Genomic DNA, 14280 nt, shown 5'->3' on the forward strand with positions numbered 1-14280 from the left:
ACTCATAGGTGGGAACTGAAGAATGAGAACACTTGGACACAGGGCGGGGAATATCACACACTGGGGGCCTGTCATGGCAGGGGGCGCTGGGGGAGGGATAGCATTAGGAGACATACCAAATGTAAATGACGAGTTGATGCGTGCAGCAAACCAACATGGCACATGTATACATATGTAACAAACCTGCATGTTGTGCACATGCACCCTAGAACTTAAAGTATAATTTAAAAAATAAAAAAGAAAATCAATGCCTATTCAAGTCTTTGCCCACTTTTTTATGGGACTGTTTTTTTTTTTCTTGAAAATGTGTTTAAATTCCTTACAGATGTTGGATATTAGACCTTTGTTGGATGCACATGACACAAGTTTACCGAGGTAAAAAACCTGTACATGTACCCATGAACTTAAAATAAAAGTTCAAAAAAAAATTAATGCCTGGGCCCTACGTCAGATCTATTGTATGAAATTCCATGAGTGGGAGGGTGGCAATATGGGAGCTAGAAACCAAGACATCAGTATTGTTTAAAAGTTTCCCTGCTGATACACAGTCAGAATTTAAAACTACTGAGTTTAAACAACAACAGAATCTAAAAAGTCTTTAGTCATTCACTACAATATGTTACATGTGTAATTACACAGTACTGTAGTCATTAGGTCATGATTTTATTATTTTTTAGTATATCTACTCTGAATATTATAAAATAACACTGATAAGATAAAAAGTCCTATGTGCAGAATTGTATAAACCACATCAATTTTTCTGAACACTTTTAATTGTTTGACCTCAAAGCAGGAATTCATAGCAAATACAAAATTGCCCTGAAATCAATCACTGTTTTGGCCATCTAAATGGATGGAACACTTGCATATCTCTTATCTATTTATATTAGTTTTCTCTTCTTTTTTGTATATCTGTTAAATTTTTACACTTCCTTGAGTGCAAAGAGTATGACAAAATATTCTCATTATAAACAATAATGCCATTTACCCACTAGAGTTTTTGGATTGTACAAATTCTGTCAAATCTGGTACTGCGTATAGACTGCATTGAAAAGATGTTTCTCTAGCTTTTCTGATTATACGAAAGGGCAAGCAAGGAAGACAAAACTTTATTTATTTATTTATTTATTTATCTATTTATTTATTTATTTGAGACACAGTTTCACTCTTGTCACCCAGGCCAGAGTGCAGTGCCGTGATCTCAGCTCACTGTAACCTCTGCTTCCCAGGTTCAAGCAATTCTCCTACCTCAGTCTACCGAGTAGCTGGGATTACAGGCACCCACCACCACGCCCGGCTAATGTTTGTATTTTCAGTAAAGACAGGGTTTCACCATGTTGGCCAGGCTGGTCTGGAACTTCTGACCTCAAATGATCCACCCGCCTCGGCCTTCCAAAGTGCTGGGATTACAGGTGTGAGCCACCAAACCTGGCCAACAAAACTTTTTAAACTTCTTGGACGTTTCCGATAGGATTTTACCCAGTTGGTATCTTTGCCAAGAATATATCTACAGCATTCTAAACTAACTTGTGTCCTTCTCATTATAAAATTTGAAAATCTTATTTGGAGAAAAATTATTATACAAAAAATCAGATAAATTTCTGGATACAAAACATATCCCACAAACACCTTTGAAGATTATAAATGAGCTAGAAGACTGGTTTCTCTATATTAAGATATAACAAAATGATGTTTTATCCTTATAACGACAAAGGCTTTTCAGGTTAAGGATTGCCTAAATATCCAGAGGATGACAGAGACAACAGAGAAAGGAGAATGACGCACATATACCCAATTGTGTTAATAAATTTAAATAAGAAAGTATAAAGAGTACAGGCAGGAAGGATATTTTTAATAATAACATCTATAACAATGCATCTTTAAAACAACAAATGTTTATAACCACACATTAGACTTTTCTTATAACAAAAAAGCAGATTCATTATTATAGGATAGATATCTCCTTCTACCTTAAGAAAGAATAAAATTACCCCCTAACGACATACAGTATAATCTTTAAACCTGGAGCATATTTTGTCAAAACAAAGAAGCATTTTGCCTATAATTTCAAGTGATAAATATTCACAAAAGCCTAGTCTTACTTGGTATTGCATATATGGAGTGTCCCTAGGCATGAACATTATAATATTGGAGTCTCTTTCCATCTTTCTTTCTTCAGTTTAGCATTTTAAAAAAAAAAAAAACTCCAATTGAGTTAATGTATACAAGATTTGTTGATGTTAGAAAAATGAAAACTGTTTGTATCTATTACACACTCCTGACCTTGAAAAACTCTTTATGAAGGCTTCCAAATTATCTCCAATGAAAGGCATGTAACCATGTTTACATCTCCTCTAGACTTTCTTTTGTTTTAGCGTTTGGTGTGCTCTTTTTGATGTTAATAGTTACATAGAAGAACAAAAAAATTGGTCCAGAATCCAATATATTTTCTGTTTTCTAACCTGCATACCTTTCCAAATAGCTAGTGTTATGCAGCCCAAGTGAGGCAGAGCTGGACTCTAAACAGGTGGACACATCTGTTCTAGTCCATCAGACTTGACTTACACTGACTGTGTTCTGTAATCATTATGGTTTTTATCCCAAATTACAGTCAATCTGTTCAGCATTAATATGTATTACTCTACCACTTGTTACAAAATTTTCAGTTTATTTATTGGACCATATCCTGTCCTAAACACTCAGGCACAATTCCCACTGAAAACCTGAAAGAGAGACTGTGTCCAGAGGTTATGTTTTCACCTCATGTCAAAAGATATTTTTGCATAAATGAATAATACTGCTGATCCCAATGCAGATTCTTTATGTGTCAATAGTGAGAATTTGTTTGAAATTTTAGGGCACTGATTTGAGTCATTTGTAATCACTTTTCCAACACATGTTATATCATATTATGGTTACTTTCAGTATGAAGAGGAGGTTGACAAATTATTTACTTCACTTAGAATGAAGCTTATATTGTTAATCCTTGGGAAATTAGACTTTTAGTTCCCTTTTCTCTTTTGTGTTGGGTAGTTTTAAAGACTGTGGGTCCTTGAAGACACAATTCGGTTTAATTATAACACGATGAATCACTTGTGATTGTTAATATTGCCAACTTAATTGGATTGAAGGATGCAAAGTATTGTTCCTGGGTGTGTCTTTGAGGGTGTAGCCAAAGGAGATTAACATTTGAGTCAGTGGACTGGGAGAGGCAGACACCCTCAAACTGGGAGGGCACAATCTCTAATCAGCTGCCAGCGTGGCTAGAATAAAGCAGACAGAACGTGGAAGGACTAGACTGGCTGAGTCTTCTGGCCTTCATCTTTCTCCCGTGCTGGATGCTTCCTGCCCTTGAACATCGGACTCCAGGTTCTTCAGCTTTTGGACTCTTGGACCTACACCAGTGGTTTACCAGGGTCTCTTGGGCCTTCGGCCATAGACTGAAGGCTGCGCTGTTGGCTTTCCTACTTCTGAGGTTTGGGGACTTGGACTGGCTTCCTTGCTCCTCAGATGGCAGACGGCCTATTGTGGGACTTCACCTTGTGACTGCGTCAGTCAATACTCCTTAATAAATTCCCTTTCATATATATGTCTATCTTATTACTCTTTTCCCTCTAGAGAACCCTGGCTAATACATCACTTCACTGTCATTTTCTCTTTCCTCTTCTGTATTCTCTGAAGCTCATTAAGTATGTGGATTTTATGTAGGAGAAACGTTACTAATTCATAATTGTGATGTAAAGGTTAATCTGGCTAACATCTTCCAAATAACTTTCCCACCAGCGGGTGATTTTCTTCTATTTTTTTTTTCCTGGTTGAATTGCAGATAGATGAGCCTCAAAAGCTGATGAAAATTAAAAGCAAAATATTTTTTCAGAGGTTAGTCCAGAAATGTGATGGAAGAAAAAGACACTTAGTAATATACTCCATGGATGTATATGTTAAGTTTGTAAAACCACAGAAAATGAAAAGGACAAACAACAGCTGATACTAGTGAGTATAATAACAGAATCATGAATGCATTTCCCTTCCACTCCAAGGTTAATTTAGAAAGAAGAGGAAGTTGCATTATCACATTTCTAATCAGCAACTCCATTTCCCTAATATAGCATATGAAATGGCAATAGTACCTATGGCAATACAAATCCTATTAACTTGAGGCATCAAATATGAAGAAATTAAGATACAAGTTGAGAACAAGATCAGAGAAGAATGACCAGAATTCCCCTTATATAAAAAAAAAAAAAAAAAAAAAAAAAAAAGGCCCCTCATCTCTGTGCCTTTTTTTAACTTCTTCTTGGTTGCAACACAAAGAAAATGTTCTCCTCAAGTGTTACTGATTGAATGCCAGGCACTGCCCAAAAACTCACTTCAGAGTCAATCATGCTAAGTATGCAAGTCCTGACTAAATTATTTGAACAAACTGCATTGTGATTGTTAGACATGATACAAGAAAATATGAACAGCTTGACCAGCAAATTTCCAATATATTTCCCCCCTCAGGCAAGCCTAAAACTTAAAAATAAGACTCCAGAGACTCTGACATTCTTCTCATCACATAACACATACCGGCAGAGAATAAAAAGGAAAAAGAAAAAGACATGAATATTTGAAAAGGCCTTTTGAATCTTGCAGGCATAAAGTAGAAGTATATATCATTCTCTCAGACCCAGAGTCCGTGCAGATACACATTGAAAGACATGCTTTGTACCATCATCCTCAGCTGATATGTCAAAGGAAAAGAATTCATTCTCACCTTTTCCAAGTGTCTGTCATTAGGTACATTAATATGGATGAACTACCACAAAATCAAAAACAGTAAGAGAGGTGAGCTTAAAGGAAGAAAGGCCTTAAGCTATATTTAAGTTGGGCTTAAATTTGAGAATGAAAATTGGGGTTTCTATAATTACCTTTTCTTCTCTACTTACCCTAGAAGAAAAAAACATTACTAATTAGACTTTCCCTTGAAGTCTATTGGCCAGCATTTCACTAAACATTCCTCAAGCTTTCCTATAAATGAAGGAATGGAAATGATGTGGACAAGTTGAGGAAGATTTGTTTTTCTGTCATAACATCCCTTATTTGAATGCATCACATTTGACAGTAGAACACATAAGTATTTGCTTTTCCAATTCATTCTATAAGATAAATAATGTTAATTCATGATCAGTTAAGTAGCAGCCCAAATGCATTTTATTAACAAAAATTCTTACCAAAAATGTCAATAAGCATAGACATTTCTATAACATTGAATATTCAAAGTAAGTTTCTGTTAATTCATATCCCATTCCTGTATATAATCTCTACAATACCTAGTTCAATATTTAAGTCATAATTGCACTGGATTACTGTGTATACAATATCATTACTTGGGAGAGAATTTGTCATTAATACACTAACAATTTATTTAATATCCAGACAATAAATTTGATACCAAATATTAAAGCCAAAGAAAAAATGAGAGAACAGTATAACGTTATTGATAGGGCAACAGCACATAACTTGAGATTTTATTTAAAAATTTTCTTATGTGTCAACCAACGTATTATCTGTTATCTGTTACTGTTGAAATTTTAAGGTGAAATTGTTCTATCAAACCACTACAGAACTTATGGTTTGCTGACTCCAAATTTACTTTAAAAAAGAGAAAAGAACTTTATATTTGCTTACCTCTTGCTAATTTTTGAATCTACCAGTTTTCAACATATATATATATATATATATATATTTTTTTTTTTTTTTTTTTTTTTTTTGAGACAGATTCTTACTCTGTCGCCCAGGCTGGAGTGAGGTGGCGCGATCTCAGCTCACTGCAAGCTCCGCCTCCGGGGTTCTCCTACCGAGGACTGCAGGCGTCCGCCACCACTCCCGGCTATTTTGTTTTTCTTTCTATTTTTAGTAGAGACGGAGTTTCACGGTGTTAGCCAAGATGGTCTCTATCTCCTGACCTCATCATCCTCCCGCTTTGGCCTCCCAAAGTGCTGGGACCACAGGCGTGAGTCACCGCACCCGGCCTCAACTTTTATATTTCATAATTAATATAATGTCTCAGTGTTAATTTTGAGGTTTCAGTCTGAAAAAATGAGTTCATTTTAATTTCTGATCCCAACAGCTAATTTTAGCAAGAATTATAGAATTACTCAGAAATGTCTAGTAAATTATATTTTAATATAATTGCATCTGATACACTGAATATTGAGATGTACAAATATTATATTTCTCTTTCTCCCTCCTTGATTAGGGGTTTTAGAGTATCTTATCTGGATCAAACCCAAAATTTTATTTTAGACAATTTTCTTGTGTTAATTGCAGTTTTAAAGGTGGTCGAGGTGGCAGGTTTAGCCATAAGGGTGTGGCTATTAACATGGTGACAGAAGAAGACAAGAGGACTTTTCGAGATATTGAGACTTTCTACAACGCCTCCATCGAGAAGCTGCCCCTCAAGGTTGCTGATCTCATCTAAGGGGCTGTGGTTCAATCTGGCGGGAGGTGGGGCAGGGAGGGGGGGGTGTGGGTGGTGGTTGAGGAACAGCATGAGGGGGAGAGAAGGAAGCCAAGGGATGAACATCTTGTAATTTTTTTTTCTTTCAATAAATGTCCCTTTTTGAGGCAAAAAAAAATTATAAATAATTTATAAAGAAAAGAGGCTTAGTTGGCTCATGGTTCTGCAGGCTGTACAGGAAGCATAGGGGCCTTTCTCTGGCTTCTGGAGAAACCTGAGGAAACTTACAATCATGCTGGAAGGCAAAGGGGGAACAGGTACCTTACATGGCCAGAGCAAGAGGAAGTGGAGGTATGCTACACACTTTTAAACAAACAGATCTTGCAGGAATTCACTGGTTATCATGTGGACAGCATCAGTGGTGCTAAGCCATTTTTGAGAACCCACCCCTATGATCCAGTGACCTCCCACTAGGCCCTACCTCTAACATTGGGGATTACAAATACAATTCAATATGAAATAAGGTAGGGGCACAGATCTAAACTATATCAATTGTATTCATCACCTTCCAACATATAATAAAATGCATTTATTTACTATACTTATTGTTTATTGTCTGCCTCACCCCGAGAGGGCTGTACTTTTTGTATTTTTTCACTCATGTATTCTAGAAATCTAAAATGAAGACTTGCCTGTCATAATCATTTAGTTAATATGCGTTTATTGGAAGTGTTGAATTACAATTTTTATTCTCAGTGAGTCTAAAGTAGTTTATGCTAAGTAACACAGACCTTTAGTATTTTAGTCAACTTTTAATGGGGAATAATTTCAAATTATTATTTTTGATAATATGGAGAATTGACACACTTTACCCAGCTTTCTTTAATATTAACATTTTACATAACCATGGTACACTTGTCAAAATGAAGAAATTAACATTGGCTCAATGCCACTAAATGACAGACTTCATTCAGATTTTACCAGTGCTTTCATTAATATCCTTCTGTCTTCCGGGATCTAGTCCAGTACATCACATTGTCCTTCGCCATATGTATGTCACTATGCCTTCTCAACTCTCCAACAGTTTCTCAGTCTTTCCTTCTCTTTCACAACGTTGGCACTTTTGAAGAATACTGGCCAGAGAGAATGTCACTCAGTTTGAGTTTGTCTGTTTTCTCATTCTTAAACTGGCTGACTGGGTGTTCAGGAAGAACACCACAGAGGTGTGATACCTTTCTCCTTACATCAAAACAAGGGGTGGATGATATCAACATGATTTATCACTGGCGATGTTAACCTTGATCTCTTGGTTCACATGGTGTCATCCGGGTTTCTACACCATAAAGTCATTGTTTTCCATTTCCATACTATATATTTTGTAAGTAATTTCTTAAGTCTAGTTCAAACTGAAAAGACATGAAATTAAGCTCTACCTCTTGGATATGAGCATCTACATATATTTTTTGGAGTGCACCTTTAAGGAAGACTGTTTCCTTCTCCTTCATTTATTCACTTATTACTTATGTAAGTATGAATTTATCTGTATTTATCATAGCCTTTAGATTCTAATTCTATATAATCACTATGTACTTTGTTGCAAAAATAATTCCACCTTCTGCCATTGGGAGAGTCTTTTGAGTTTGCTTCTGTTCATTAAAATATTAATAATTCTTTTCACATACTCCACAATCTTTCTGAAAATTTCCATAAGCTTTTATTGGAAAATAGTCACTCTTCTTCTTAAATTCCCCACAATACTTGTCACAAAACACCGTGTCTAGTACATCTTTCCTGAGGCTTCAGTAGTGGAGTAAATCACTACACAGTACAGAAGGTAACTTAAGATGGGTTATACACACTCATGTTTCAAAATAAGATCCCCTCAATCACAGTCAGTGTGACCACTTTCTCTCTCATCATTCTGCAGTCTCCTGTGGCCTCTTGATCCCTCACGAGTTTTCTCACAGTTGTCCTCCTCTTGTGAATCTTGCAATCCCCAAATATACAATTTGTTTTTTAGATAGCCAATTCGGCTTTCTCACGGTTTGCAGTGAACTTACAGATCATTCCATGGGGCTTTATATTTTGCAATAAACACAAACGACCACTGTATTTTGCTATAGAATTCAATGTTCTTCCATGGGGGTAGAAGATGTTGTTTGTTGCAGGTTGAAATTATTTTCTCTCATTCATATTTTGAAATATTCAATGAAAAGAAGTTTAAAGAGTCTCCAGCAAGAGGGCCAAAGACCTACGGCTTCCTAAAAAGGTTTTTTTAAAGGAAAAAATATATATAGTTTAGTCTTCTTTTAGCTCAGTGCTAGAGATAGCTTAGCAGAAATACACGGTATAATGTCTTGGAAATTAGTCATCAGAGTAATTTCTTTGGATATATAAAAGACTATCACTGGATTTTTTACATATCTATGGCCTTTTCCTAATTTTCGATTCTTAGCACTGAAGCAAAGTAGCATGGAGTAGGGAGCTTGCATACACCTCAGTGAGGCCTAAATCTTTCCAAATCACATTTCCTATTTAATTCAATAGATTTTTCCCTGAAGATGGACTGAAAGCACAGCCTAGTGGGAATATATGATGGGACAAGCTTAGGAAAAAGTGCAGACTGAGCAACTTTCAAAGATTGATGGAGTAATTCTTGGAGTGGATTATACTTTAAGATCTATTGCAAGCCAAACTGGCAAAAGGAAAATAGGTCTGGGAGAGATGCCAAACAGAGTGAGTACTAAGGTGAAGATAGGGTCAACTCACGAATAAGGGAAATATAGGCCAGAATGTAAAGAGTTTGCATTTTTAAAGTACTTGGCAAGAATGCAGGAGATGGATTTGGAATTAGATTTACTTTATGAACTATTTTGGAAAGATTGTAGAGAAAAGCATCCACAACCAAAAAAATCTATTCAGCAGAACCAGGAATCCATAGCAACATCCTACTAGCAGTATCTAAGGCAGCCTTTACAACTTCTGATGAAGGTGCCTATAAAGATTCAGTAAATCATGAAAACTCACACGCAATTAAAAAGTAAGACTGAGAAGCAGCCTACAGACATCTTCAGTAGCTTAAGGTAGTTGATTCGAATTGAAAAAAAAAAAATCCATCTGATTTCATTTAATGAAAAGTAATGACTATCTAGAAAAATGAAGAAAGCTGGTTCTTACTCCTTCAGTGACCTGCCTTTCATACAGAAAGCAACGGTCTACATACAAAAGGTCTTCCACAAACCACGTGAGCAGAAGACGAAAATGACTCTTGGAAATGCATTACATGCTGAGATGTGCAGCTCATATTAAAGTGGTTCAGGAGATTTTAGGAGAGTCTAAATCCCGTAGCAAAAAGCCAAACGACAAAGGAAATGAAGTTCTCTCAACTACTTGCTAAACATCCCAAAGGTTTGTATGTGCTCCTAAACATTTAGGAATTATGACAAGCAAAGTATTATGATACCTGGAAAGTATTAATAGTACTGGAAACAACTGTGGCTGTAACTGTTTTACAGACCTCCTTGAGTTACCTAGAATGGTGTGCAGGGAAGAAGGGAAAGGGCTGACACCTGTTTAAATTTGGAGCCTACCAGAAAATTCCCCTCACTTTTTGGAGCAAGAGAGACATATTTACCACATGGCTAATAATACTGGAGTTACAGGACCCTTTACTCTTTTGGGTTGTTACCAAAGCCCTATACCAAACTTTACATTAATAAATTTACATTACTTTTTATAAAGGACTTCCAAAGTTGTATAAGCCTGAAGCTTCACAAAACTTTGATCTGCTCCTGGGAGCAGACGAGAAAGTTTAAGGCCACATGTCATGGCCCTACCATTGAACAAACACACAGAAATCCTCTCCGTCTCACTATAGTAGAGGTCAGTACTATGTTGGATTTTAACCCGAACTCCAAAGCAAAGTCTCTCCGTTTTGTAAGAAGTAAAATTTAAGCGTATTTCTCCTACAGACTTCTATGACTTATCACAGCCCCTTCCCATGTGTCTTTTTATATTCACACAGTGGCCTACGTATGTTACGTGGATATTAGTATGTTTACTTTAAATAAGACTTTTCTTATTATGAATAAAGGAACAGATACCTGACCAACAGAGAAAAATTAGAGAAGAAAAATGTAAAAAATCATACCATAATTTCACCTCTCTGAGATAACCACTACTAAAATGTATTTCTTTCCAGTTACTAATTGGATTTACATTTTTAATTGAATTATATTTTATATACAATTTGGTATACTGTAATTTTTATTTAGCATTGATTTTGCTTTAAATATTTTTACTTTAAATATTTTACTTAGCATTGATCTGCTTTAAATATTATTTTTACGTACTGAAAAAATATTCTTTCACATGGATATAGTCTAATTTACTTAGCCAGCCCCTACTGTTGATTATCTAGGTTGTTTTCAGTTTTTCCTTTTTATAAATAAAGCCCTGTTGAGCATGCCTAATTACATTTTTGTTCTAATTATTCTCTATGAAAACATTCCTAGGAGTCAAAAGTTATCAGTTTATTTAACTTTTATTCTAGAAATATGCCAGTTCAGATCCCAAAACAGTAAGAATTTACAAACGTTAATGTGTATTTATTACTACTGAGTATTAATCTTTAATTATTTGTTTGAATACGTATAATTGTATCTGTGGTTTTTACATCCATATTTATTAAATTCCTGGAAAAATTAAATATATAATTAAGTTTTGGACTGTTTATTGTCTTATAAATTGATTGATCATATTCTTTCATATTCTAACAGGACCTTCATATTTTCATATTAATGTTTTGACAACTCCATAAATTAACTTGATTGTTCTCATATCTCACGTGTTCTCATATGTGCTCCTAATTTTCCCTGTGCTCCTAATTTTCCCTGTGCATTATCACTTTATGATCTTCTTTGACTTTTTAAAAATGTCTCCATAGTCAAATCTGTCTGCCTCTTTGTAGATTCTTTATATGTCAATGCAGGATATAAGGTCTTTGGAAAAATTCAATGGTGAAATTCACTATAACTTGCCTGAAATCCAGCCCTTGTCAAAAAATTATTCAGTGTATACTATGGCTTAGCTGTTTGCCCTCCAAAATGAGGTTGAAACCTAATCCCCAGCACAACAGTATTAACAGGTGGAGTCTTTAGAAAATGATCAGGTCATAAACCCTCCACTGTCATTGATACGATTAGAATCTTATAAAAGAGCTTGAGACTGCAAATCCATCTCTTCCTTCCCTTCGTCATGTGAAAGCACAACGTTCATCCCCTCCAGAGAACACAGCAACAGGGCTCCATCTTAAAACAGACAGCAGCCTCACCACACATTGACCCTGCTGGCCTTAATTGATCCTTAGTCTTGAACTTCTCAGCCTCCAGAACTGTAACAAATAAATCTCTATTGTTTACAAATTACCCAGTTTCAGCTATTTCATTACGGCAGCACAAATGGACTAAGAGTGCATCTACCATTTGAGAGTATCTTATGGGGATGCTATATATTCATTGTTCCCTATTTTATGACATGTAACAAGATAATAAATTAACACATCTGAATTGTAACTCAGGATTGCACATATTTCTGAGATGAGTTAATTTTAAGCTTTAAGTTTTATTTTTAATAATCTCATTATTTTAGATTAGTTTGGGATTTAAGAAAATGTTGCAAAGACAGCACAGAGAGTTCCCATATACCCCACACCCAGGTTCCTCTATTATTAACAACTTACATTACCATCTTCCATTTGCAATGATTAGCTCATCAATATTGACATATTGTTATTAACTAAAGTACATATTTTATTCAGATTTCCTTATTTTTTACCTGATGTTCTCCTTCTATTCCAGGATTCTATCAGGATGTCACACTGTATTTTAGTCATCACGACTCCTTCATCACCTCCTGCCTTGACACTATCTGAGACTTTCATTGTTTTATATGACCTTGGCAGTTTTTAGGAGTGCTGGTCAGGTATTTTGTAAAATGTTTCTCATTTGGGATTTGTCTGATTTTTTTCTCATGATTAGATTGTAAGAAGAAGACAACGGAGGTAAAATAAAATATTAGAGTAAGAAGAAGACAACAGTGGTAAAGTGCCATTCTTATCACATCATATTAAGGATACATATGACATCACTGTTGTGTTTTCATCTTAACCCCGTGGATGAGGCAATGTTTATCAGATTTTTTCCACTATAAAGTTACTATTTGTTCTGCCTTTCCATTCTGCATTCTTTGGAAGAAGCCATTTAATCTAATCCATAAGAAAGGAATGTAAACTTATGTTCCACCTCCTTCAGAGCAGAATATCTACATAAATTATCTGGAATTTCCTATGCAAGAGTGTATTTGTGTATTCTTCTCCATGAACCTATTTATATAGTCATTTGTTTACATCAGGATGAACTTACAAGAATTTATTTGATACTCTGGGATATGATTATATATGTTCATGATTGTTCAACATGTTCCAGATTTTGCCATTTTAAGAGCTTTCGGAAGGCTCAAATGTCCCTTTGACAGAGCCCATACCCTCATTATTGGGTGAGTGATCATGTATGTATATGGGTCTTTGGATACTTCCTTAAATTTTGGCACCACAAGATGCTCCAGGATTATATTATATATTTCCTGCCCAACAACCAGTCATTTCTTCAGGAAGCCATGGTCCTCTTCCATGGATGGTTTTAGAAACAATGTCTAGATCCCAAGTATGCTTGTTGCTCCTGGAATATCTTTGTTCTTGGCCCTCTCAGATAACAGAGTAAAAAAAATATGTGTGTATACTAACCAGTGTATACCCATATATTTATAAATATTTCTATATGTATCTATTTTTATCTACATTGAGCTAAGCATGATCCACACTGACATCTCCAACTCGAATTCATTACCTACATTACAGGTACCTTATAGGTAAGTAATGCATCCATGCTTCTCCCCTTTTGCTTGTAACCTCCCACTTCAAAAGTGAGAAACCTGGCTCTCACTTTCAGCCATCTATTATTTAATTTTTCAATTCCAGAATTCATGTATAGTTGGTTCAAAATTGTTAATCCATATTCCTATGGAAAACAACTTTATCAACTAGAATGTAGTGCTGATGAGCTCATACAGTGCTAATAGGGCTTTTGCCATCAGTCTTAGTTTCCATTCATTTCCACAGGTGCTTAGGGTAGCACCCTTTTCCCACAGTGCTTTTTCATTAGTTTTTCCAGAAATTTGTAAGAGCTCTCAAATTTCCTAGAGGACCAACACAAGAAATGTTTATTTGAACAATTATATATTTTGCTTCCTTATTAACATGAAATAAACACCTTCCTAAATTCAATTACAGATTAAAAAATTCAACACCCGGAAGAATATGTGTGCTTAATTTTATGTTTAAAGTTATTTTATCAGCATAAAGTAACTACATACCTAACTACTTGCCGTGTTTCACCTTACTTCCTGAACCAAAGCTAAATTTGAATCTCAAGCACAGTAATTCACTCTACAGTGTCCAATAGTAGCTATCCCATCTCCAATAGTAGCTATCCCAGCTTCTTTTCATTGGTTTTGATTTCTCTTCAATTTAGTAAATCATCTTGTTTATATCCTATTTATTTTTAAGATGCCTCAGTAATTTTCATGAATTAGAAGCATTAAAAACATGAATAAATAAATAATATGAATTTTTGAGTCTCCAAAGTGCTGAACATACTGAAGTCTTCATGTGCATATGTATCTAAAATATGTACTCCATGAAAACACTAACACCATGAAAAACTAAATTTTCCAAAATTATACACTGTGTGCTCACTCTGGGTAAATTATGCGCTGTGGGA

Source organism: Macaca fascicularis, chromosome 7 (assembly GCF_037993035.2).
Source record: "Macaca fascicularis isolate 582-1 chromosome 7, T2T-MFA8v1.1".
NCBI classification, from domain to species: domain Eukaryota; kingdom Metazoa; phylum Chordata; class Mammalia; order Primates; family Cercopithecidae; genus Macaca; species Macaca fascicularis.